A 24,685-nucleotide genomic window follows, 5' to 3' on the forward strand; every position below is an offset into this window, starting at 1 on the left:
TTGACAGCTCTATTTATGGGCACACCTTAAAGGTCGCGTTATTAGGTCAGCGGCTTCCCCTCCTGCTCGTATTCAGATCATCTCTGACTCACGCCAGCGCAGACACACTCTGCCTGATTAAACCCGGTCGCTGATGACCCGCTCGTGGTCATGCCGACACCTTTCGCCTGTAAGAGCGTTCATTTAAAGGTAGCGCCCTACCCGGACCTGACCCTGACCCTGTGCAGTCACAATAAGCCTCAACAACCAATCAAAGACAATATCAGTGCAAAACAAGCTCGCGGGGCGTTCCCACCTGAGCGCTCGTCGCATTGTCCCAGATTTGCATTTTTTATAAATCATTTAAGAAAGAAATTCAGAGATGAATATTAACCCATTTCTTTAAAGCGACGCCCACAGTATGGCGATGAACACAACATCATTGCAGATTAACATTTCAAAACGCAGTCTGTGTTTTCTCCCTTTGATGGATCATCAGAGCACCGACAGGGGAAACCTGGGAGGTTACCGCCCCCCCGCTCGCTCCGCGCCTCGTGGATTACATCATTCCTCTTTGCTCAGACCTCAGTCTGACATTAAAGTGTAAATGAAACAAAGTCTTAGTATTCATGTGGTGCATGTGTGCTATTTTTAAATTGGGGTGCTGTGAAAGTGTGGAATTGGGGACAAGGCAGCCTTGCACCGGGCCGTGACACAGACTTATGTTAAACCTAATTAGATCATGATAATAGCTTTAGGGCCCCAGTGATCAATGCTAGAGGTCTGTGGAGATGAACTTTCCTTAAGTTTCATGCCGCACGCCGGTCGTACTCAATTTTCTCACACACACACACATGTTCATGTTTCCATGGCTGCACAGAGCACCGCCTTAAAGCACCTGTGCATTCACGTTTTCAAATCTGGCCTGATAACAGATTTATGTGCTCATCACACACACACACACACACGCACACACACACGCACACGCACGCACACACGCACACGCACACGCACACGCACACACACACACAGTTCAGTGGTGAATGAGCGCATGTGCTATAATAAACCAATCAGTCACCGATGGAGGAAGTGAATCATATCGATCATTACAATGCAGCGCGGCCTGGCACCCACCCAACTGCTGTTACACACAGCAGACCCACAAAAACTCGAACAACCGCAAAGGCCCCGCCCCCAAACCCGCAGGACTGGATTTGATTGGACTGGATAGTGTTTACTGGACCAGTTTGGAGTCAGAGTGATCGGCCTTCAGCTTCAGATATCTTTAAGGAAGGACCCGCTAGTCTCCATTTGTGAGGACGCCCTTTGATTGGCTCACGTGACAAATGTGGCTGAGACCATTCGGCGTGAACGAGTCCCTCGTGACGAATAAAAAAGCGATAAGAGCCCGTCGGCTTTCTCAAAAAGAACGGCCTCTGATTGGTCTCTCTGCAAACTGAGTCACTTCCACCCATAAAGGTTCCCACGGTGGACTCACAGCATCCTTCGCCAGCCACGCCCAAAGTGTCAGAGCTGCCGTGGCGGCGCGGAGGTGCTCTGCTGGATTTGACTTCGAGCTTTAATAACATGTAATTAAGATCCTGCTGCAGCAGTACATGGAGCACGCCTGTGATGGGTTCCTTAATAACGGGGAATCATGAAGCCTGTTCGGCATCACCTGAATCCTCCGAGCCGCTCCCATAATGCGATTGTTCAATGCACCCGTAATGCGTCCAAATCACAAAAAAACACTTGCTGATTGGGAGCTGTTTTCCATTAGCAACCTTATGGAGGAGTCTAGTTTACAGCTAACAGACTCCTTGGATCACTCTCGCTGAAGACAAAGAGGATTCCTCACGCCTCCATTACTAACTAATGTAATTTGTGTAATGTAATATTTTAACGTGTCTGCGTCTGCTGACATGCTAGCTAGCTAGCTTGTGATTAGGCTAGATACAGGAAGCTGTGGGAATCCCTGTGCATATCAGCTGAGGTTGTATCAGTTGTTGAATTTCATCGCTCCACCCTAAGTGCTTCGCCCTACGCCGGCTGAGGAGACAGAAGTACTGACTGAAAACGTGTTTGCTTGTATTATTTTCCTGTTGTGCACTCTGTGATTACCGTCAGAGAAAAATTAACCTGCGTATGTGAGCCTCATCGCTTTTTGAATGTCCAAAGTAGTACCGCGCCCTCAGCTGTGGTGTGGGGTTTCTCAGAAAATCAGATGATGGCGACAAGACTTTGTGAGCCACTGCTACCACGCGGCGTTATTTACCCGATACGCCAGCGCTGAAACCAAAGAACAACGTTCGACTGCCGCGGTTTCCCTGAAGGTCCACGTTAGAAATACATGAAACCAGTTCAGGTAAAGTCCAGTACTGGCTGCAGACCAGTCGCTAACCAGTGTGTTCACATCAGGAAGGTGTCAGCCATAAAGGGCTGCTGGTCAGGCTGAGGAGCATCAAAGAGCATCCAATCAAACTGCTTCATGTATAACCTTAGGCAGCAGATTGGTTAGCCTGCTGCCATCAAACACATCTGTGTCAACGAGAACGCCGTGACTTGTCAGCCTAAATAACCCGAACCTGGCTGAGGTTGGAGCCAAGCAGCTTCAGAGTGACGGGCCGGTCCCAGCCAGGCCTCTGCATCTACAGCAACAGGAGGACGCACACACGGCGTGAGTTTAAGCCGACCGATGGCCATCTCTGAGTGCTTTGCGTGTTTGTTTTGGTTGCTGTAGTTGCGGTTGGAGAGGAACTCATCACACCTGAAGTGGACGGCAGATGAATAATTTAGCGAGCGGCCGGCGTAGTCCGTGGTCGTCTCTGTGTGCTGATAAAACAAGCCGCCCAGAGGAAGGTGTCCCGGATGATGTAAAGAGCTGCTGAAACCCTCCGACAAATAAAATGATTTAAGAGAGAAACTCCCTGAAAGAAACGGCGTCCCTCGGCTCTGCGCTGAATGCGAGGTGTTAAGCTTTCTGTGGCGACATCTATCTCTCGCCACCACCTTGAGGGCATCTTTTAAGCAGAGGAATTTAGCCATTACGTGGCATTAACCTCATTAGAAAACACTCTTTAGCTGCTCCAAGATAAAATTGATTTACAGCTGCCATTTCCACCGCTGCTCTCGATCAATGGTTAAACTATCCCCTTTATGGCCCCGTGCACACTCTCTGCTCTTTTCTCCAGTTTTCTTTAACTGCTCTTTAATTTCATTCCCCCGTCCACTCTTGTCCTTGTGCCAGGTACGCATTCGCTGACAGGAACAGAGCCCGTCTCTGCACCCCAGTGGGACCGTTCTGGACTCACTATCACATCTCTGGCACAAAGTATTTCTGAGATAAAACAAGTTCATCTCAACCTGATAAACATCTTGCTGAAGTTTTAGCTTAGGGTTGCTGTAGCTGCTGACGGAGTGGCGAGCCTGCGCAGCTGCATGGCCGTGTTTGCAGGGATTAAGGTCTAGATGTGCTGGTACAGATTTGGGGTTAGACTGGTCCAAAGTCTGCCACAGACGAGCTTAAATGCTGAGAGTGTTCTTTGGTTTCTGGCCTTAAACTGTGACTTGAACATCAGCCCTGCTGGGTAGGCCTCTTAAATCTAATTATAATAGCACTAATGAACCTGTGTTAGAAATAAAATCTTAGAATTTCACTCACCTAAACTGGAGCTCCGCCTTCTTGGACGGCCTGCTAGTACAGTGACCTCACAGCAGCCATATTATTGGTCACATGTTGTCATTAAAAATGCTCCAACAGCACAAACACGTTGCAGTTAGCTCAGACAGCTAGCAGCTACAGCCACCTGTGCCACCATGCACCTGTCAGTCAAAGAGGCCACGCCCCTAACATGTAAACTCAGTTTAAACAGCTGAGTGACAGAAACATCCTCCTCTGTAGACGTGCTGTGTATCCGGCTGTAAACGTGTTTATTTCTGCTGGAAAGGAGCCTGTGGGGACCGACTCACTGCTGCCTCTGCTGGATGTCAGAGGAACTGCAGCATTTGTCACTTTCAGCTCTGGAGTTTGAGACGGCGCTCAAAGCTCCGCATGAAGCTGATCTGTGGACTCATTGCACTGAGACGGGTCTCTGCAGGTGCTTTGATGAGAAGATTTTGGTCATTTCAAGCTACATGTTTGAGAAGGCACGTCACACTTTGCTGTGTCCACACGAAGTGGATGTAAGAGGCCGTGTACAGGTTAGCCAAGCAGAAAAGCCACACTCCGTGTGCCCGCGTGGCCCAAAGTCGAGGTTTGCCTGCCCACTTCTGACAGCTCAGGTTTATGGGGACGTTTAAGCAAATCACACAACGCTGTATTTCTTTGACCGATCGATACGACCACCATTCCAGCTTTCCTTACTTCCCTCCCTCCTCCTTTCTCATCTCCCTCTGTCTGAGAGAATTGATCCGCACGCGTGGAGTGATATCGGCCGGCAGATAGAGCGATACGCCCCGCTCCCTCCCCGGCCCTCCTTTCACCACACTTCTGACACATAAATAAAATATGTGGCCTTTTTGTTTCGATTCACCGCCGTGTTAGTTCTGAGAAAAGAATATGGCGCGCAGGGCTCACACGGAGCTGTTGGTAGACAAGAGGGAGCTGAGAGCCGGCTGGTTGCCATCACTCACTGTTCACAGGCACTCTCCAAAATCCCCTGAACTTTCCGACATACGCATTTGTTAGAGTGACGCAGTCAGAGTCTGAAGAATGGCATCAGAAAATTAATGTGAGCACTAAATTATTCAGACGTTTTTTGCCATAATTCCTGACTTTACAACGGCACACTGCTGCACACACACACACACACATCTATATATTCCCAGTCCCATCTGAATTATTGCAGATCCGTTTAGTGTCGGCATCCAAAATTGGCAGAGGAGAGCACGAGAGGTGATGTGAGGAGAGTTCAGCCCCCCACCCCAGCCCCTGTCCCCACTTTAATACCAGCTGAAATAAATCTGCATGTATCGGGCCTGCTGTTAACACACCAACGCAACATGTTCCTCTACACCTCGGCTAGATGTTCCCGATATGGGGCAAAGGCATTTCCGCAGCTGCACAACAAATATCTGCTAGGTGAACTAACCTCGCATCCTCGGAGCGTCGGGCCGGCCCGACCGGCCTGACCCGCCCCCTCACCTTTATGTCAGGTCACACACACGGGCGTATTGATGTTACGTAACGCAGGCCGGCCACGCACCGGCAGAGACGGCTGAGATAGCAGAGGTGCGACGCAGCAGCTTGGACTTGGAGGACCACGACACCGGCTCGCTAACGGGATTACAGAGGAATTATCTGTCGATATGCTCATGCAGTCTCTCGCATGTCCAACTGCTCAGCGAGCGACACCATCGTCATCATCACCCCATACACGCAACATCATAATGGGCTCAGCAGAGACTTCCCCTCCTCTCCATCTTTTCTCTTCTCCTTCCTTCCTTCCTTCCTTCCTTCCTTCCTTCCTTCCTTCCTTCCTTCCTTCCTCCTGCACTTGAGCTTCACTCATTCACACCACACTGCTGCGACCTATAAATACCCAAACCACTCACAGTTATTCCCTCCACCTTCCCCGCCTCACTTCCTCTCCCCTGAAAGCCCTGAGTCACCTCAGACAGTCACCTCAGCAGGTGGGTGGGGGCGCTTTCTTAGACAGCGTGATGGTGACGGTGTGCTCAGCGCCGTAAGCCGGCTTCAGCTCCAATTCTACTTGCCGCTGATCAGGGAGCCCTGCGAGAGACAGAGAGAGAGATGAAAAAGTGCTGAGTCCGCCTCCAGAATCCCCTCCCCAGAAAGGGGTTCCCCCCACGCCCCTGGAAAAAGGAGGGGGGTGAGGTGATGCCCTCACACCTGTGCGGTCACTGACTGCTCGGACAGTCAGAATATAACTTTCTCCGTCCTTCAGCCTGAAACACATCCAACCCAAGCTTTATTTATCCGAACAATCCAAATGTGGCGGCAGAACCCGATCGAGGAAATTTTACTTTTACAGTTTGCTTATGTCAGAAATTCGCATGTAATTAAATTAAAGTCAATTTTGGTTTCTTTTTTAAAAAGTGCTGTTAGTTAAAGTAGAAAGTGAGACTGACGCTGAGGTGGATGATTTGGGACACTTCAGTACGAGTGGTGGTTTGACCACCGTTAGCACAGACGCTGCACAGGCAGCGAGCGCCTCACTCACTCGCACAGCCAGTCGTTAGCTCTATGAGCAGCCTGAAACCTCAGCTCCGTCCGTCTCCCATATGAAACACACGTTTCATGTTTGGCTTTTAAACCCAGTTTCAGAACAGTTCACATGTCATCTTAAATAAAATCATAAAGCCCACCATCACTGAGGGACGTCAGACAAAATGTGCTTCCCTGTAAGATCACGCGGGGCCAGACATGGTAACTCCAACATCACCTCCAATTAAAAATGAAAACGCCAAACTTCAAAATGCCAATCCTGACCGACGGGCGGCGTCTCGGCCCTCTGCTGACAGAGTGCACGGAGACGCTGATTCCAACAGGTTCCTTCACTCAGACTGGCTGTAATGTTGTTTCTTCATGGGAGCAAAGATAATGCCGGTGATATGAAGTTACTGATACTGTAAAGCAAAGCTGCTTCTCGCTCTCAGGTTCAGACCGAAGCCCTGCACATTAAGGCTTTAAAGGAGCAACCAGCTCCTGCACAGAGCTGCAGATCCATATTTCATGCAGCAGATATCCAGGTCATTAAGCAACATTCTGACACCTCTGTTATTTACTACCCCGAGCGCTTTCCTACCTCGTTTAATCAGACTTTACTAAAAGCCGCTGACTCAGAGAGAAACCTTCTTTCTTTCTTTCTCTGTGCTCTGTTTATGTTTATCTCCTCACTGCGTTCTGCTGCATTCGCCGCCTTCCTCGCCTTCTCTTTGCTTACTTACTCATATCTTTCAAAATGTCTATTTCACACGGGGCTGGGGGGGCAGAGACACAGATCACAAAAGAGCAAATAGGGGGGCGAGGGGGATGAGGGGGGTGCTCCCAGCCAGCGGTCAGGTGATAAACTTGTAAGTGCCTCACCAAACACACGCCCTCGCCGTCCCCACGCCGATGTGTTAAACAGCCAAGTGCACCGTTTTCTCCTCAGAGGAGGGTTACCTTCGATTTTCTCTGCTGGGAAGGGAGCTGGCGGGGGGGGGGGGGTCAGCTCAATACAAGTTACCTTTAATGGGCGAATCAGGACGCAGAGCTTCAGGAGACAAGAAGGGGCAAGTGTGTGTGTGTGTGTGGGGGGGGAGCAGTAGGGGTCAGGGGTCAAGAGCCGATCAACACATGCACACAAACAAACGCTCACACACACACACCACCACCATCCCCGCTAAATGAAACTTGGATGTAATATTGTTCTTGTCACCACGGATACACACACACACACACACACACCCACACCCTCACACACACACACACCACCCACACACACACACACACACACACACACACACACACACACACACACACACACACAGATACACAAAAGGTGTAGTGAAGCTACACATTCATGAGCACCAGCCTTCCACACACCCCCACCCATTTCCCTTCTCTAGCACACACACACACACACACACCACACACACACACACACACACACACACACACACACACACCTGGACACAGATACCGTTTTGGACCCTTTCAGTCTGTACATAGGTATGGAACCCATGTGGGCTAGATCTTTTGAGAGTGGGCCAAGGAACGTGTGTGTGTGTGTGTGTGTGTGTGTGTGTGTGTGTGTGTGTGTGTGTGTGTGTGTGTGTGTGAGCTGCTGCAGTGCCAGATCCTAATGTGCCCCATGAGTGGCAGGACTGCTCATGCTGTCGGCTGGAGGGAACAAGCCCACGCTGTGACCACCTCAGCAACACACACACACACGCACACACACACACACACACACACACACACACACACGCACACGCACACGCACACACGCACGCCTAATCCTTTCTAGGGGAGCCATCTTTCTCTCCATCACTACCTGCTCGCCAAAGAAAAAGAAAGGAAGAACAAAAGGAGGAGGACAAGTTGGTTTGCGGTCGAGTGTTTGGATCTAATATTAAACTATATAAAAATCAAAGCCCACAAATGATTCATGCGTTCACATGACCCCTGGTTCTTTTTCAGCACAATGCATGAAACAAGGCAAAGCACTGGAGATGAGCTTGACCACACGAGTTCTTCAGAGGAAACCGATCCAGCGACCTCACTCAGGTTAGAAGAAAACAGAATCAGGTTTCCTGATTCACGCCTCAAAATTACTCTAAAAACAGGGAAGCATTCAGCTCTGCTTACTCCATCGATAAAGACAAACACAACTAGAGAAATTAGTTTTATATAAAGTCCTCACGTCTATACTGTATACACAGGAAAAGTTATTATCTCTTATTTATTCCAGATTCCAGCATCTTCACACTCTGCTCCACTGCTCATATAAATATAAATATGCTGCTGTCTGTTATCTATTCTGTTACACTCAGAGCAAAGAAATAACCAGAGCGCAGGTCCTTTGTATGCGTCCACATACTTGTCAACAAAGTTGATTCTGATACTGATTAAAAAATAAAAACAGAGGGAGGAAGCCACTCAGCCAGCTGACTGTGGTTAGGACAGGAAGATGGAGGACGAGGGTTAAACTGTCCGCAGTGAAAGTTGAAGGTTTCACAGAGAGTCTAAAGGCGAGCTGCACGTGAGCAGAGCCAATGGCGAGACCGAGAACAACCGATGACATGTTTATTTCTATAAAGGCAGAAACAGAGACCTGCAGCAGCCTCGTGAAACATCGGAAATACCAGAAACACCAGAAACATTGAAACATCAGAAACACCAGAAACATCGGAAACACCAACATGAAACACCAGAAACATCGGAAACAAACCAGAACACATCGCAGAAACACCAGAAACATCGGAAACACCAGAAACATCGAAACACCAGAAACATCGGAAACATTGGAAACACAGAAACCAGAAACATCGGAAACACCAGAAACATCGTGAAACACCAGAAACATCGGAACACCAGAAACATCGGAAACACGGAAACACCAGAAACATCGGAAACACCAGAAACACAAACATCGGAAACACCAGAAACATCGGAAACACCAGAAACACGAAACATCGGAAACACCAGAAACATCGGAAACACCAGAAACATCGGAAACACCAGAAACATCAGAAACATCGGAAACACCAGAAACATCGGAAACACGCAGAAACACCAGAAACATCGGAAACACCAGAAACATCGGAAACACAGAAACACGAAACATCGGAAACACCAGAAACATCGGAAACACCAGAAACACCAGAAACATCGGAAACACCAGAAACACCAGAAACATCGGAAACACCAGGAAAACCAGAAACATCGGAAACACCAGAAAACACCAGAAACATCGAAACACCAGAAACATCGAAACTGGAAACACCAGAAACATCGGAAAACACCAGAAACATCGGAAACACCAGAAACATCGACAGAAACACCAGAAACATCGGAAACACCAGAAACACGAAACACCAGAAACACACGGAAACACCAGAAACATCGGAAACACCAGAAACACCAGAAACATCGAAACACCAGAAACATCGGAAACACCAGAAACATCGGAAACACCAGAAACACCAGAAACATCGGAAACACCAGAAACATACGAAACACCAGAAACACGAACGAAACCAGAAACACCAGAAACATCGGAAACACCAGAAACACCAGAAACATCAGAAAACAGAAACACGAAACACAGAACACCAGAAACACAGAAACACCAGAAACATCAGAAATACCAGAAACATTGGAAACACCAGAAACATCGGAAACACCAGAAACATCGGAAACACCAGAAACACCAGAAACACCAGAAACATCAGAAATACCAGAAACATCAGAAATACCAGAAACATTGGAAACACCAGAAACATCAGAAATACCAGAAACATTGGAAACACCAGAAACATCAGAAAAATTTGAAACACTGCAAATATCAAGAACATCAAAAACACGAGAAATATCAGAAACATTAGAAACATGGTCGATACATCGGGGGAAATGGCGTGCTTGTGGTGTCTACACAAACACAAGACTAACCCAAACGTAACTCCACGAGGTGAGGCCAGCGGGTTACAGGTGTGTGTGTTGGGGGGGGGGGGGGTCCTGCCCACACCAACTGTTTCACACAAACACCTGAAGTATCTGAATCATGAATCTCATCGTTCTAAAAAGTGTCTACAAACCCCCCCACCCCACCCACCACCACCAACAAATAATCACCTCCTCACAGGAAGGCGAGGAGCATAAAAAAAGCAGCAATCTTGTCTTTAAACGAAAAGGGGAAAATATTTTAAGGGGCAATGAATTTCGTGGAGCTGAATAGGATGTTGGTACATGTTTTACTAAAGGAAATATAATGGCAGACTATTATTAGATCACATTAATCATGAGTGTGCCAAAGGCAGTGACAGCCGTGCTGAAAAGGATTGAAAACGCTGGTAATGGATATAAATTACCCATTGTGTGATAAAAGGATTTTTTCTTCACTAAGAAGGTAAAAAGGAATAAAAACACTAAGAGAGCCACTAAAGGGTGTGTGTGTGTGTGTGTGTGTACATATTTATCTGTGTGTGTGAGTGTCCTGCTGCCTGCCTGCCTGTGTGTGTGTAACATGTAATAATACAGGGTTATCAGTGCGGGATTAAAATTTTAAGGGAATCAGATAGTGACAGTGAGGCCCTGCGTTTAAAGGCGTCTCTGACAGAAAAGAGCGAAGGATTAAAAACAGATTAAATTGGTTCATAGTGACGGAGATGAAAGGAAGGAAGGAAGGAGGAAGAGCGCGGGGGGAAGGAGAGAGTGCTTTGACAGAGGTCTGTCAGGCTTTTGGCACCGTGATAATGAGTCACATCTCCCATGCACTGTTATTTATCGCCGACTTGGCTCACAAACAAAAGATCAATAATTTTGAGCAAATCTAATGTTGTCCTCAATGCTAATGTGCTCATCCATCACATCTGCCATCTTCACCGAGATGGACTGATTCCCTGTTTATTTGGAGATCAAATGCAATTGTATCACATGTCTCTAATAACAGAGGAAGCCCCCTCCCACGTGAGCGCGTGCGCCTTGGATCGCGGCCATGTATATGTAGTCGAGCCGCCGTGCTCGGGATGTCACGTATGTGTAAATGATAATATATGGAAGGAAAAGGCGATGCGTCGCCACGCATCAATCTTCATTTCTTCCTCAGACCTTGCTTTGTGAAATATGAAGTGTGTCAACGGCCTGTCCCCCCACAACACGGGAGGCGCGCGAAGATCCGTCAAAGCGGCCCGCCTGGCGTGGCGCGGCTCGCCCGCAGCGCAAACGCGCGAGAAGACAGCAGATCCTTCACTGACAACTAGCCCTGGGTGAGACACTTCCCAGCCACCTGAACTCAATCAGGCCCCGGTGGAGGCGGCGTTTGGGTATTTCATTTCATCTCCGTCCCCTTACTCACTCAAGGTGCGTTTGATTTATCTCCCGATGCTACGCGCAGGAACGCAATTCGCATTTGGAATCTAGCGTGGGGGTTCGTTTTCCGGGCGGGATCAAAGGGAAGGCCACTCCGACCGTCGGCTTCGTCTGAGAATTTCTCTGCTCTCCGTTGGCACGTCGAGCTCACCCGCCGAACGCCGATATCGAGCAGGGCGACGGTGGAGTCGGTGGCAGGTGGAATACGCTAAGCTCCTTCCCTGCTCCCTGGGTGAGGTGTGAGGAGCAAAACAATGACAGACAAAGGTCACCTGGCCCACAACGCCCCACCTGCTGAGGTGTCGACCTGCCAAACGCACCCCTGAGGAAGGAGGAGGAAAGGAAGGAAAGGAAGGAGTGTGCAAGGGAACAAAGACTTTAAGAAAAGACAGCCCGGTCCTCGGGATGACCAGCAGACGGGATCGGCATCTATTAAACGGGACGTTTGGAGCAACGATTTCTTCCACGATGACATCATACACAGTCATGTGACGCTCATCCTGCAGAGAGACTGGCGCCTTTATGGACGGGGAGACATTTAATCCTGATTGCAACGATGTCACTAACGGGAAACTGGAGACAAACAAATGACCCTTACTGATCCAAACGAGTCTTTGTTAGCTAGTTAACGTGCATAAAGCTCACTGCACACCTGAACCACTAAGACACGAGCCAATCGGGGTCTGCGGTGCAGACATCACAGTAGACAGTAGTAGTGGCGTGAACAAGCATGGCGTCCAGTCAGCGCAGTGCTGCTAGGACTGACCTCACATTTGCCTGAGAACAGGCTGCGTGACCAGCGATAAAACAGCAAAAACATCAATAATTAATACGTGTCATCATCGTCATCATCCATTTTTATAAAACACAGAAAAAGTTTTATTCCACTGTGACGTAAAATTATAACATTACGCATCACTAGTAAATATTATTTTATTTATATCAGTTTAAATAAGTGTCAGTTTACAAAAGTAATATCAGCTGTTCTTAAATTAATTCCGTTTCGTGTCCTAAACCTCGTGTGAGCCTTTGCCTCCATGTTTTAAAAAAAAACACACTTCAAAGTAAGAGTCCAGAGATTTCGCAGATTTTGGAAATAGTAACAAATAACAAACGGCTCAAATGTGTTTCTGTACATTTTTAGTTTGTCAGGGATCTACGCACGGCCTCACGGTGGATGATTTCTTCAAACCAGCTTCATTTTACCTTCGAAGCAGCATCTTCTCATATGTGGAATTTTCTGTGCATGAAAGTGTTTATGACGAGGGCAGCGTGCACTGAGCTGTGTCTCAGCCCGGCTGCTGTATGATGATTTGGTGGAAGGTGAGAGGAGAAGATGCTGGCTGCAGCAGGTCGGGACCTTGGCAGGTGAGATAATAAAGCCTTGACATAAGGCTGAGAGCAGGGAGGCACACCACGACCCGGTGCACCTCCCAACTGCACCTCATTCTCTCTCTCACCGGGTCTTTCCACCCCGCTGTTTACATGCTCAGACACCTGGGAGGGCGGCAGACGTCCTCCGTGTTCAGAGCGGTGTCAGGGCACAGCTAAAGGTCAACGTGCACAAGCGGCGCACGGCGCAGAGGAGCACATTTTTGCTTTGATGAAATGTCTTGGACGTGTGATGGCGTGTTTGAGAAACAGCTGCAGTTTAACTGACGCTGAGATGCAAATGCAAACACATGCGGCGTGAATGACACAGAACCGTGGAGTCATCGGCGTGACACACGGAATCACAGGTCAGCGCCTCTGATTCAGACAAAGCTTTGTGTGACATCGAAGAGTCACGTGTTAGATCTGTTTGTGGAAACGTAGAGTTTTACACCCGCGTCTGAGCCTGGTTTGTAATAAGTTACCAGTGTACCTCTGTAATGAGCGCACACTATCACCATCATCATCAACACCATCATCTGCAATCATCAGGCCGATCAGACGCCGGATTTTATTACAGCTAGGATGGCATGGGTAGTCAGAGGATGGTGATGAAGCCGTGCGAGGATCCGTTCACACCGAGCGCGTCTGCGTCTCACAGAGAAGCAGAGCAGGAGTCCGTGTGCACCCTCCCCCAACGAACGCCTCGATTTACATTTATGCCTAAATGCGTCCAACGGCAACAAACAAGAGCTCAAAAACATGACTTATGTGAAAAACCTGAATCACAAACACGTGTCTGGTTAATGTGCGGCACAAACTGAACTCACCCTGACCCTCGACAGGTCGCGTGAGCCGTGTGCGTTTCTTCTGCTCGGGTTCTGGAGGTTTGGGAGCTGAAGCTTCCTTCAGCCTCCACCTTTCATCTATTTCACTGATTTAGTATCGTCAATCATTTTCGGACAAGTGAAAATAACAAGTGAAAAGATCGTCTCTGGTTTGTGTTTATAGCAAGGATGCATTTTAATTTATTCCTCCTATCAGCTGCCAGCTCACCTTAGACACGCGACCGCCCCAGACTGACTGACAGGTACTCATCCAGGCTAACGGTCTCTATTCATTACTGTTCCAGAGCAGCTTTGCATGATTCACAGTTCAGAATGAGGCTTCTTTTTCTGATCCTGGGTCAGCCCCTCCTTTCTCTGAAAAAAGCTCCTCCCACTCACTGCAGGTGGGTGGGGCTTGTAGCCCCTCTCTGCGACATCATGAAGATCCAGCTGAGTGTCGGGCTTGCAAAGATTACCGCACACTGAGCTGAATATTAGAAACTCTGGCTGTGTTTGACAGGAAGAGGAGAACTACGACAGGAAGTGAGGAGCAGCGCCACTTTACCAGCGGGTATACGTGCGATGGCAGCGTTCAGGGCAGGTGTGGAGTAATCGTCTGTAACGACCTCGCAGGACGGACAGGTGCCACGCACAGGCCTCTCTCTCGTTTTGTTTCCCGAGTATCGCCGCCCGCGGGATTTCGCTGCTCCAAAGAGCAGTGTCAGAGATCTCGACAGCACGCGACGTTTCCCTGAGCCGCCGCTGTCATGTTCCCTCTGCTCCTCGCTTCCACCCCCACCCGTCTCCTCTGAGCCGCTCAGACTCGAGCTGGAGACTTTCTCCCTGAGCGTTTTCACTTGTCATTTTTTTAAACACACATATCAAAGTGGAGAGTTGGGGGGGGGGGGCAAAGACAGATGTTTCTCTTATGCCTTTCTACTCGAGTACAATGAAGCTTTGGAATGGGAAGAGAGAAAGAGAGGCAGAAAAGACATTTGCAGAGATCCTTTTGCAATCCACATCCTTTCTCCCGACGACTGGCAATACATCATTTGTATTGATGCAATATTAAATTTCAATATCGCATGTCAAAAGGTACAAAATGATAGATCATAGCCTAACTAAATGAATTATTAAAGGCCTAAGCCAGCTATGCTATCGGCTCCTCTTACAATCAGCTGTGTCAGAGGAGTGCAGTTGGTGATTCTGGCAGCGTTTCAAAGCTTTGTCGTTTTTCTTTCTAGTCGCATCCCGGCTTTCTTAATCGAGCTTTCTGTCACTTATTAATGTTCCCGAGGAACTCAAAACCACAGATCTTTCCCTCCCAATAAGAGCAGGCCTAACTCACGTCCTTTCATTCCTCCAGGAACATTATTATTTTCAAACTATTAATGAATAAAGTCATAATTAAATATTCAATACTGAACAGAGGGTAAGCCAGAGGAAGCATGTTGACTTCTGTTGGATGTCTTAAGTGCAGCGAAAGTGTGCAGAGCGGCGGTGGAGGCGGAGACTCGTTCTGCGTGCTGTGATTTATGTGCTCCTTCTGCGACCCTCGAACTTTATCTCTATTGTCTCCGTCTGATAGAGCGACGTTGCGACCCTCTCTGCGCCTTGCCACAGCGCCGCCGCTTACCAGACTCCATGTTGGATTCTAATTTACGACCTGAGTCAAAGGTTGCATCTCTGAGGCCTCGTTGAGCCGTCTCCTACAGAAGGCTGAGTCGAGTCTTCCAGTCCTTCCTCTTCCTGCTTCAATCTAAAGCCAGTGGCCGTTAACGCCAACTTAACCTTCCTAACACTGAGAGGCGTTTCCTGGAACCCTCATAATCAAAGACACTCGTGGAAGTGATAACGAGCAGACGAGGCTAATATGGTCTGCAGGACCTTGAATGCCAGCAGAGTGACGCTCGACCCTTTGGCTGGTGCTTTTCTGCAAAACACTCGCTGTCTTCATCGTCTCTGGCAGTTTAATGAGCCACAGGTGCAGCTGCCTCTCAGGTGAGTCTCTCCTCCACGTTGTTCTGCTTCTGCCCAGGGCTAAGAGGGACCCCCACCGCTCACAGAGCATCTCCAGACCCGAGCAGGACGGTTGAAGCACCAGATGAGGGCCTCTCTGAAGAGGCAGCTGAATGATGCTGAGGACCGCCACAGTCACAACCTGACTTTCAAAATAAGAGCAAGGGGGTTTCACACAGTAAAAATAATAATGATGGGATTTTTAAAAGTCCCATTATGAGTCAAGCCAAGTCACATCTGTATGTGCGAAAAGGTTTTCATCAGTGAAACCTCTCTGTGACATCAGGCACTGAGGGCAACAGGCTAACAGCGATGTGTGTTTTTGACTGCTACATTTTACATAAACAACATTTTTACTCATTTGTGTCATTCAGGTCTCAGCAGATGTTTCCAGAATCAACAACAGAGCAGAGACGGCGCTAAACCAAGCTGCACGTATCATCACCTGGCTCTCTCCCACAGCTTTGTCCTGCCCAAGGTTTCTTCCTGTCAAAAGGGAGTTTTTGCTTCCCACTTCCAACAGTGTGCTGATAGGGGGTCGCCTGACTGCAGGGTCGCAGTTTAAAGCACCTTAAGGTGACTGCTGTTGTAGCTTTTTCAGCCCGAACTGCTCGGTTCTCCTGAAAGTTCCCCGTCTGCACGCAAACGGCCGAGCGCTGGGCATTCTGCTTTTCTCTCTGTGGCTCATCCGTTAATTCTCCCGCGCTCACCCAATGTCCTCAATCCTTAACCCCCGTGAGGTTTTAATTGCAGGCTCCAGATTGCGGGCCGGTCAGGGCCTGGCGAACCCCACAAGAAGTCGCAGCCTCCATTTAGCTCCCGGATCCGAAGCGAGCGAACACAGGGCCCCCGTGTTATCGTGCGAGCGCTGGCTGGCAAAAATTCAATTTTCATCCCCCCTTTTGTATCCGAGCCTGCTGTCTTTGCCCTAACGATGCTCTGTCATCAGCCCCCCCTCCTCCCCGACACACACACGGTTCCTCCTGCCTTCTCCCTTCAACAACAGAACACAGTGGAGTCGTTAGGACCCTCTCTTCATTACTTCAAAAAACCAATCATTAGACACCAGAGTATATACGTAATTAGAAAATCACTTCCTTTGCAATCCCGGCTAAGTAGTTTACATACTGTAATTACAGGGACAAAATCAATTTTTAATCATTTCACTGATTGGGCTCATCAGCTCAGTAGGAACATTGTATCCTGCTTGTTGTGCGAAAGCAACATCTGGGCTAAAACAATTACCCTTTTGTGTTGTAGTGCGCCTCCGAAAAAGCCTCGCCGCCACTTCCCCACGCCGTGGACACTCTTTCCGTCTCTATGCGTCTCCAGGCGTCTCTCTCCTTCCTCCTTTTCTCTCGCTCTCTCTTTCACTCCCTGCCCTTGACTTGGACATGCAGGATCACATTTAAAGCTTTATAAATCAATACGCTATAATAAGCTGCTGCTGCCAGAGCGAGAGAGGAAGGAGGCAAAAACAACATATTGCTTTTTTAACACCTCTCTCTGCTGCGTTTTCTCTGCGTTGTTTTCATGCCCCCTGTTATTGTCATCCATGTTTTGTATTATTACTATTTTATCTTCACGTCGTTGCTTTTAGAAAACATATTTTGGGAGGCGTCGCCTCCTCGTGTTCACACGCTTTGCAAGTGTGAAGAAAAAAGTAGAAGCGGGAGGTGTCTTCCTGTCGAGGTGAGACAGAAATCAGCCTCACGTCTTGTGTCCCGGTATGTTTCCCCCTTCACTGGCTAATAAAATGCTTTGTATTCCTGTCTGAGAGAGGAACAATCGATCCACATTAGTCTGAACTCCCTCTGTCTCACTTTGAAAACTCGGGAAATCAGATTTCAGAGGAGAGAGGAAAAAAAATCGGTTAATGCATTGATCATCCGGCCCGTATGCAAATCGCACTCGCCTTTATTTTTTTGCTGATCAATAGTATTAATTAACGGCTCCATTTTAACAGCAGCCCACAATTCGGTTAGACGCCGCAGACGACCTCAGAAATCATCTTTACCCCCCTCCCTGCCGCCGCCGTCCCTCAGTAACACTGGAAATGAGCGCCTGCGTGGCAACCACCGTAAACCTATCTGTGAGGATGTGGCAGTAACAGTGAAACACGGCCTCCGATCACTGATTCTTAAGGCGGACCTCTGGATTCAAAAGGCCAAAATGGAGAAAGAGATTTTCAAATTAAAAGCACCCCTGTCCTGTGATTCAGGTATAAACCAAGGGATGAAAAATGCATAAACATTTTTAAAACATGGCTTTAATTATCTTGTGTGTTTATGATTTTTCTGCTTTTCCTGTGTCTCACACTCCTCTGCTGCCATTCGGAGCATGTCGCAGGGTCAGACTTTTCACCGATTGGTTGATCGACGGCGGGCTCGCCACAGAAATGGCTTCATCAGAACGGAGGCGCTTCGCTAATCTAGCTGATAATAATATAAAACTGTCAGTCAGAGTTATTCTGGCCGCATTTGCATAATGAAGCTCAAATGCATAAAGAAAAATCAAATAGGAAAATGATGATGGGGGAGGGGGGGTAAATAATTTATTGCTTTTTTATTTTTGTCCCACAAAAATAAAATGACTGCGTCTTTTTATTTTTCATATTATTTTTGGTGGATTTAAAGGAATCCTGTTTACTTACTGCGCCTGTGTGGTTGGCAGACTTTGACCTCCATAAATCGGTGACGGCACAAATTTAATGTTTGGGGTTTTTATATTTTCTGACCGAACTTTGAAATAAAATATTTTAATTGAGGGTTTTTAAATCTGTGCATGTATACAATCTGAATAAAACTGAAAATCTCCAGTACTGTGTGCGTGTGTGCGCGTGTGTTGTCGGAGGGGGCGGGGTCTGTGCTAACCAGTGGAGCTGCTGCTGCCAGCGATGTTGGTGTGTGGGATTAATAATGGACGCTTTTTAAAATTATTATTATTCCCAAAATGCTCTTTTGTGATTTGCTTTGAAGGGCATGTGTGTGTGTGTGTGTGTGTGTGTGTGTGTGTGTGTGTGTGTGTGTGTGTGTGTGTGTGTGTGTGTGTGTGTCTCCAATTATACAATTAGTGAGGAATGTAGGGCAGCAGCGGCGCAGTGCTGCTCGCCGAGCCCGGACAGCGCCTCACCTCGCTCGCCTCACATACACAAATATCGAAAAGGACGGTGGGAGACGTTCCTCGAGTTTCAGTCGAGCCACCGCCAGCGGCTGTAGCAGGAACTGAAAGCAAAGGTCAAAGGTGGAAATGGGTCGAAAAGTCCACAGTTTCAGCACGAGTGTGTGTGTGAGTGTGTGTGTGTGTGAGTGTGTGTGTGAGTGTGTGTGTGATGTGTGTGTGTGTGTGATGTGTGTGTGTGTAGTGTGTGTGTGTGTGTGTGTGTGTGTGTGTGTGTGTGTGTGTGTGTGTGTGTGTGTGTGTGTGGTGAGTGAGTGAGTGTGTGTGTGTGAGTGTGTGTGAGTGTGAGTGTGTGTGTGTGTGTGTGTGTGAGTGTGTGTGTGTGTGTGATGAGTTGAGTGTGTGTGTGTGTGAGTGTGAGTGTGTGTGTGTGTGTGTGTGTGTGTGTGTGTGTGTGTGTGTGTGTGTGTGAGTGTGTGTGTGAGTGTGTGTGAGTCTGAGTGTGTGTGTGTGTGTGTGTGTTTCTGCAGCACGTAACGTAAACTTTTTTCTGTTGTCATTTATGATTTTTGACTCTTCAGGCGACTCAAACGTTTTAATTTGAAGGCCGGTGTAAACGCTGAATGACAGGAAGTGTGAGTCGGAGCCGTTTCCATGATGGGATCGTTGTTCACGCCGAGCTAACATAAAAATCTTGTTTTTCGCAGATTAAACGTAAACGTCCTGATTCCAGCTGTTTTTTCAGTGAGTGAGCTGATTCTTGATTGGCTGCTCAGAGCTTTGATGTCAGAGGTCATGTGGTTTTTCAGCTTTTTTCTCCTCCACATTAGCTGCTCGGTCCTCCCTCTCTGATAAAGTCATTTTTTGGTTAAGTCCCTCCCCCCGCGGCGTGCTGGTTTGTGACTCGGCGTACATCCAGCGGTAGCTGCTGCTGCTGAGATGAAGCGATACGATAAATGGATTTATGATGAAGCACAAATTGTTTAATAATTTGGCCTCTTTCTGATTGTCCTCTCGCCGTCGCCTGGCTGCCGCCGCCGCCGCCGTACTCGCTTTAATACGCAGCAACAACAACAGCCAAGTGCCATCTGTTGGCATGTGGATTTTCTGTAATCTCTCTTTACTGATTACAACAATGACTACACAAACCTCTTAAATAATTATCCTACAATGTAAAAAAAAGCCAAATAATTATAATCATTAACTCCCACCAAGTCTGCCACTCCTCCAGCAAATGAAGGCTGTCAGTGAGAGAGCGAGCGGCGTTTTTCTGCCGCGATGCCAATCATGTCTTATTTATACCAGCAGGGAAGAGAACCGCACAGCAGCGACAATCTCAACCCAACAACGCCGGAGAGGAAACTGTGGCTAAATTGACCCGTCTCCGCCCTCCGCCCTCTCTGCTCCATCACGCGGAGGACGGGTTAGTGCTCGTCTCACTTTAGTGTTTGACAAAGAGACGCCAAAGAGGACGGAGGCACAACACGGTGCTTTAAAATGAGCCTCAGGTGAACCACGAACCTGTGAATCTAAACTTTAAATGGTTTCACGTCTACTAAAGAACAGGAAGTGATGCATTTTTTAAACTGGAGTGGCAGTATAGCGTAGCAGAGGGTGAAAATACCTCTGACTGCTGCTGTGTGCGAGCGTGTTAGAGCAGCAGCTTTGCTGTGTGTGCGTCTATAAGTCATCTGTGCGTGTGTGTGCGAGCTTTGTGTGAGAAATGGTGTGAGAATACGTCAGGGGTAGCATGTGTTAGCTCTGCTTCCAATATGAGGGAAATCTGTGGCACATACCTCCGATATGACACGAGCCAACACGCCGTGACTCACCGCGTGCTATATTTGATTAATCAAAAACGTGTTCCTAAACAGCACGGCGCGCCACGCCACCGGCAGTATGTACGCTCCGGTACATACCTGCTCCTCTGATACATGAACTTCCAGCTTTCATTGATTAGCACTTTACCACCAATCAATTTTTTACAAACCGTCCTGACCCTCATCCCTCCCTCTGCTGCGCGGGACGCCCCCTCTCTCCCAGGACGAAGGACTTTTACAAACGAAAAGAACACAGAGACGTGAGAGAGGAGTAATTATGAGCGAGGAAGAGGAGGGACGGCGGGCAGACAGGTATGGATTTAAAGATGAATGTGAGCCTCGGAGAGAGAGAGTCTCGTTTCTGCAATGATGATGATGATGATGACGTGCTGATTACAGACAACTGGGTAGGATGAAGCATGCCCCCCCCCCCACACACACACAGTAACAGCCCATCACGGTGAGGGATGGGGTGGCCACGCTCATCCAGCTCCAGGAATAATGGCTCGCACCTGTTTACCGTGTCACCTCTGTTTGCTAATTGTCTCCTTGAGCTGCACAGAGAGGAAATGACAGCGGTGTGGCTCTGTGACAGGCCGAGTGTGTGTGTGTGTGTGTGTGTGTGTGTGTGTGTGTGTGTGTGTGGTGGTGTGTTGATGTGGAGGTGTGTGATGGTGTGTGGATGTGTGTGGTGTGTGTTGTGTGTGTGTTGTGTGTGTGTGTCATTGTGTGTCTGCGTGTGTGTATGACTGTGGGAGTGTGTGTCTGTGTAGTGTGTGTTGTGTTGTGTGTCTGTGTGTGTGTGTGCGTGTGTGTGTGTGTGTGCTGTGAGTGTGTGTGTGTGTTTGTGTGTGTGTGTGTGTGTGTGTGTGTGTGTCTGTGTGTGTGTGTGTGTGTGTGCGTGTGTGCGCGCGAGTGGTGTGTGGTGTGTGTGTGTGTGTGTGTGCGAGTGTGTGTGTGTGTGCGCGAGTGTGTGTGTGTGTGTGCGTGTGTGTGTGTGCGCGTGTGTGTGTGTGCATGTGTGGCGAGTGTGTGCTGTGTGTGTGTGCCTCTGGTGTGTCTGTTGGTGGTGGTGGTCGTGTCGAGTGTGGGTTGTGTGTGGTGTGTGATTGGTGAGTTGTGTGTGGTGTTCGAGTGGTGTGTGTGCGAGTTGTGTGGTGTGTGTGTGTGTGTGTGTGTGTGTGTGTGTGTGTGTGTGTGTGTGAATATGTGCTGAAAAGACTGGTGTGTTTTGGATGGCCCCGCCCCTCCCTGAGCCTGGTTCTGCTGAAGGTTTCTTCCTGTTAAAAGGGAGTTTTTCCTTCCCACTGTCACCAAGTTCTTCTTATAGAGATGGGGTGTCAAACGCAAGGCCCAGGGGCCAGAATCGGCCCAGGAAAGAGGCCAATCCGGCCCACTGGACAGCTATGGAAAATGTAAAGGCGGGCACAGGAAAGAAAGCTTTCTGTAATTTATTTCTTTTATTCATTAAAGCAGCATTTCTGTAATATGTAGTTAAACCTGTAAAATGAGCCTGCCTGTATTACTGTAGGTCTTACAGTACAAAGAGCCTTGACTGCGCTAAATGAATAAAACTAAACTCACAGACATGAATGTTTTTTTCAGTAAGTTTAAAAAAAGACACTCTTCATTAACACAAACTTTCCCTTTTAAAAGTGAAATTGTGTTTCTTTTTCTTCACGTAGCTCACGGTTTACATGTGCAGTTAAACTTCTTTAGCACAGTGTCACCGCTCCGGCCTCCGTGTGAAATCAACATTTAAAAGAATAACGTACAGCTGACATTTATGGACATCCTCAGTAAGTGAATCATCTGTACGTCGCTCAAATCATGCAGGAAAAGGAGCAGACAGAAGAAGAACCCTCCTGTTTAACGGATGAAGCGATATGACGTGCAGGGCAGGCGTGCATGCACACACATACATGTGTGGACATTCAGAAACGCTCCCTCATTCACATAGTTAAGAAAAGTGACCATATAAAAACTGGCGGATGATGCAGAGGTGTCGGGGCGTTTCCATCGTTCAGTCACACTTTACGTTACATTCGTGCAACCAGACGGCTCAGATTTAAAAAGAGACCCAGGTTTGGGTTCAAATAAGCTTTCTCTCAACCCTGTCTCCATCTCCTCTGTTACCACAGTAACGACCAGCGGCAAAGTCTGACCGCAGCGCGCCCGCCAGCCGAAAACGTCCTGAAATTTCCAGGAAGCCTCACATCAGCGGCTCCACATCTGGACGCTCAGAATTCAGTCCAAGGAAAAAGTAAACAGGCCGTCTGAGTGTTTCTGATAATTGAATCAATATTTCATATCTTCGCTGCTCGTATTTATGTTGCAGCTACAGGTTGATTTTTTATTTTTCTCTGCGCGTGATGAGGAGAAGACGTTAAACGGAGCCAGATTCAGTTTAATAGCAGACAGATGCAAAGAGCAGATTTAACAGACTCGGAGTCACACGCGCAGCAGAAACACGCCCCCGACGCATCCTGCTGCCGGCTCTGCCGCCATGCATCCCGGCATATGTGCCTTCAAACTCACGCCGCGGATGCACGAAAACACGCCCAAACACGGCCGCTTTGACCACATCTTCAGCTGCCGTGAGTACGTGCGTGCACGCTGGCAGTGGAAGCGTGGAGTCCAACGAGCACGCCGTTGAGCCGCCGGCAGACACTGCGACAGGCCAACTCAGAGAAAGTACGGCACGACTTTGTGGACTTTTGGGAAAGAAAGCAAAGTAGGAGAGCGCACAAATGTGACAGACACCTTTAATATCCTCCCCTTTCTCCCGCGATCAATCGGTGCGATCGTACCTGCGTGACTGCCGCCTCTCCAGCGAGCGCCGGGTGTCAGGAAGAGCGCCGACAGCTTCACAGAAGGTGGGACGACAAGAGCCTGTAAACAAAGCACACACACCAGGAAATTCACAGTCACACACATTTGAAGCTTGACAAGTTTGTAACGGTGGCGACAGCAGACAAAGACCCCCCCCCCCCGACACACGGCTTTATTTTCCCCAGCACTTCCTGTGCAGACGTGATGTCGTTTACACGAATAATCTAACAAATATATGAACTGTAATTGCTTGTGCACATCAGTGTCGGACTTTTTTCATTTCTTCTTCTGATGATGATGTTTTCTGCAGTGACGGCTGATGAGGGGAGTGCAAAAGCCCCACGCCGCTCCTCGACGCGTTGCACGAGCGCTCGGAGAGCACGGAGTAAGAAAGGCCGGCACTTCCTGTTAGAGCAGCCCGGCTGGCAGATATCGGAGCTTCTGCCAGCGTTTGCTTCCTCTGCACAGACTTCACATCGAGGAAGAACGCCTAAAAAGTGGCGGAGCTTTGCTCTTTGTTGAAGAAGTTAATTTATCCGTTTCGACGCAGCTGACTAAACTGCTCCTGATTTACATTTCATTTTTTGTGACATTTCAAACGTTTGCTTAAATCTGTCAAAGTTTGCTTAGACGGGAATCTGCGAGATCTCCTTTTTTGTATATTTACCCTCAATCTAGGCGCTAAACGCTCCACGCCGCGCGCCGTACCCCGCCTGCCACTCACGCTCAGATCAATACCGTCGTCTGCCGCGGTGGGTTTGGTTACCGCGGACGCTGTGATTGGGTAAAACGAGGTCTGGCTGAGTGTGCTGTGAGTGCGGAGGAGCAGCCAGGCAGAGAGGAGCCGGCTCAGTCCTGCAGGGGGGGCGGGGGGGACACAGATGTGGAGGGTCTGCAGGAGGGCCACCCAGATTTACCCACCACTACTGTTTCAATGGAGCGTCAAGAGTAAATCTCTCTCACACACACACACACACACACACACACACAAAGCCACGACGTTGCCTTAAGTCACAATCTAAATTGGCTCCCAGGGGCATACCGACTACCTTGTTCACCAAAGGCATTGTGTATGTTTTCCGAGTGCTTAGCATATGCTGCCGTAACCTGAGATCTCTCCCTCTGTCTCCTCAAACGTGCACACACACACACACACACACACACACACACACACACACACA

General features: G+C 48.4%; 1 protein-coding gene across 1 annotated transcript in view; it reads right to left on the reverse strand.

Moving 5' to 3' along the window:
• znf536 (zinc finger protein 536) overlaps positions 1–24,685 on the reverse strand; it is a gene marked incomplete in the record, with an annotated part of 228,150 nt that overhangs the window by 167,611 nt on the left and 35,854 nt on the right. The window contains 1 exon segment of the mRNA XM_042221534.1: positions 23,483–23,564.

The sequence above is a fragment of the Haplochromis burtoni genome, unplaced genomic scaffold (assembly GCF_018398535.1).
Source record: "Haplochromis burtoni strain Fernald_Lab_line unplaced genomic scaffold, NCSU_Asbu1 Contig_69, whole genome shotgun sequence".
In the NCBI taxonomy this organism is placed as follows: Eukaryota; Metazoa; Chordata; class Actinopteri; order Cichliformes; family Cichlidae; genus Haplochromis; species Haplochromis burtoni.